The sequence below is a fragment of the Mirounga angustirostris genome, unplaced genomic scaffold (genome assembly GCF_029215605.1).
Source record: "Mirounga angustirostris isolate CCGP_5_RB_7025 unplaced genomic scaffold, mMirAng1.0.hap1 SCAF_11, whole genome shotgun sequence".
NCBI classification, from domain to species: Eukaryota; Metazoa; Chordata; class Mammalia; order Carnivora; family Phocidae; genus Mirounga; species Mirounga angustirostris.
In genome coordinates this window covers 404,716-406,619 of record NW_026991719.1, presented here as the reverse complement: position 1 = coordinate 406,619, position 1,904 = coordinate 404,716, and positions in this window count along the sequence as shown.

The following is a 1,904-nucleotide window of genomic DNA, read 5'->3' as shown; positions in this document are numbered from 1 at the left end:
GAAAATAAAGAAGCTGAGAAAAAGAGAGATAAACAACTACTGGATCACGAGGGCAGAATTCGAGAGATAACCGATACCATAAGACGAAACAACATTAGAATAATTGGGATCCCAGAAGAAGAAGAAAGAGAGAGAGGCGCAGAAGGTATAATGGAACAAATTATAGCAGAGAACTTCCCTAATTTGGGGAAGCAAACAGGCATGAAAATCCAGGAAGCACAGAGAACCCCTCTCAAAATCAATAAAAATAGGTCAACACCCCGACATCTAATAGTAAAACTTATGAGTCTCAGAGACAAAGAGAAAATCCTGAAAGCAGTTCAGGAGAAGAGATATGTAACCTACAAGGGTAGAAACATTAGATTGGCAACAGACCTATCCACAGAGACATGGCAGGCCAGAAAGGACTGGCAGGATATATTCAGAGCACTAAATGAGAAAAATATGCAGCCAAGAATACTATATCCAGCTAGGCTGTCATTGAAAATTGAAGGAGAGATAAAAAGCTTCCAGGACAAACAAAAACTAAAGGAATTTGCAAACACAAAACCAGCCCTACAGGAAATCTTGAAAGGGGTCCTCTAAGCAAAGAGAGAGCCTAAAAGCAACATAGACCAGAAAGGAACACAGACAATATACGGTAACAGTCACCTTACAGGCAATACAATGGCACTAAATTCCTATCTTTCAATAGTTACCCTGAATGTAAATGGGCTAAATGGCCCAATCAAAAGACACAGGCTATCAGACTGGATTAAAAAACAAGACCCATCGATATGCTGTCTGCAAGAGACTCATTTTAGACCCAAAGACAGCCCCAGATTGAAAGTGAGGGGGTGGAAAACCATTTACCATGCCAATGGACACCAAAAGAAAGCTGGGGTGGCAATCCTTATATCAGACAAATTAGATTTTAAACCAAAGACTGTAATAAGAGATGAGGAAGGACATTATATCCTATTTAAAGGATCTATCCAACAAGAAGATCTAACAATTGTAAATATCTATGCCCCTAACATGGGAGCAGCCAATTATATAAGGCAATTAATAACAGAAGCAAAGAAACACATCGACAACAATACAATAATAGTGGGGGACTTTAACACCCCCCTCACTGAAATGGACAGATCGTCTAAGCAAAAGATCAACAAGGAAATAAAGACTTTAAATGACACACCGGACCAAATGGACTTCACAGACATATTCAGAACATTCCACCCCAAAGCAACGGAATACACATTCTTCTCTAGTGCCCATGGAACATTCTCCAGAATAGATCACATCCTAGGTCATAAATCAGGTCTCAACTGGTACCAAAAGATTGGGATCATTCCCTGCCTATTTTCAGACCACAATGCTTTGAAACTAGAACTCAATCACAAGAGGAAAGTCGGAAAGAACTCAAATAGATGGAGGCTAAAGAGCATCCTACTGAAGAATGAATGGGTCAACCAGGAAATTAAAGAAGAATTAAAAAAATACATCGAAACCAATGAAAATGAAAACACAACTATTCAAAATCTTTGGGATGCAGCAAAGGCAGTCCTAAGAGGAAAGTATATAGCAATACAAGCCTTTCTCAAGAAACAAGAAAGGTCTCAAGTACACAACCTAACCCTACACCTAAAGGAGCTGGAGAAAGAACAGCAAATAAAGCCTAAACTCAGCAGGAGAAGAGAAATCATAAAGATCAGAGCAGAAATCAATGAAATAGAAACCAAAAGAACAGTAGAACAGATCAACGAAACTAGGAGCTGGTTCTTTGAAAGAATTAACAAGATTGATAAACCCCTGGCCAGACTTATCAAAAAGAGAAGAGAAATGACCCAAATCAACAAAATCATGAATGAAAGAGGAGAGATCACAACCAACACCAAAGAAATACAAACAATTATAAGAACATA